Raw genomic sequence first — 1,300 nt, 5'->3', positions numbered from 1 at the left:
CAGCACCGGGGGGGTGGCGGGAGGGTCCCACACCAGGGGGTGGGAAGCAGCCACCCCAGAGATGCTGAACTTAGGGCTGGGATTGCAAAGGGGAGGGAGAGGCAGAGGATGCTTCGCTGCAGCATCTCGCCGCCGCTGCGTGCCCAAGCCAGCTACGGGCTGGGGAGCTGCAGCTTCCCCAAAGAGGGCTATCCCGGGGGGCTGGAGCCTCCCCTGGGGGCCAGGGGAAGGCCTGAGCCAAACATGAGAGCAGGAGGAAGGAATCAAATGGCCCTGACTCCCTTCCTGACCCTTCCCAAGCTTTGCATGGAGCAGGATGGAAAGGATGAGGCTCCTTTGCCCCACGTGCAGTTGTCCTCTCTGGACCGATGCAGCCCCAACTGGGGGGCACAGGGAGGGTTTGGAGGTGTCCAGGGCAGCCAGCAGACCACAAGCACCACGCAATCATCAAAGCAATGTTATTAAGTCAGCCCCATGAAGGAGAGGGCTGAATGGGGGATCCAGCTCCCAGTCCCAAGGGAAGGGGCACAAGGCAAACGAGGCTTTACCCCCGTGACAGGACCTGGGGGGACTACAGCCTGGAGAGCACAGTGAGATGGAGACGACTCCCCCTATCACCCAGCCACTGCGGCAGAGAAAAAAATTGTCCCCTTCCATAGTGAAATGCTTCACAGGTGCAGAAAATTTGTCCAGGAGAGAGGAAGAGACAAACAGTACAACCACAGCAGAGCATCCACCTGAACACACGGAGGCCTTGGCTCACCATGAACGAGGGACATCAGCAGAGCAGGCTTGCCTGGTGTTCCCAGAAGTTGAAAGCACAACTCCAGGCAGTTCTAGGACTACGCTCAGGCTTGGAGCTGTGCCCCTGCATCCCAGCTCCCCACATCCTCCCTCCGGCCCTTCCCCAGCCCCTTCAAGTCATTTATCGCTTGTCATGCCATAAACAGGCACCACACCTCTAATTAGTTTGCCAAGTCTATAATGCAGGTACAGAAAATAAATTAGCTTAACTGTTTAACCTGCCATGAAAAAAATAAAGGACCCTGCCACATGTTAGGTTCCACAGACCTAGAGAAGGTGAAGAACAGGCCGTGAAAAAAAACCGAAGGACCCTGCCACATGTTGTGTTCCCCAGGGCTCAGTTCTAGGGCCAGTCTTGTTTAGTATCTTTATCAATGACCTGGATGAGGGGATTGAGTGTGCCCTCAGTAAATTTGCAGTTGTCACCAAACTGGGTGGTAGTGTTTATCTGCTTGAGGGGTAGAGGGCTCCGCAGAGAGAGCTGGACATGCGGGGA

This window comes from Egretta garzetta, unplaced genomic scaffold (assembly GCF_000687185.1).
Source record: "Egretta garzetta isolate BGI_Z169 unplaced genomic scaffold, ASM68718v1 scaffold581, whole genome shotgun sequence".
Taxonomy (NCBI): Eukaryota; Metazoa; Chordata; class Aves; order Pelecaniformes; family Ardeidae; genus Egretta; species Egretta garzetta.
This window is presented reverse-complemented; position numbering follows the sequence as displayed.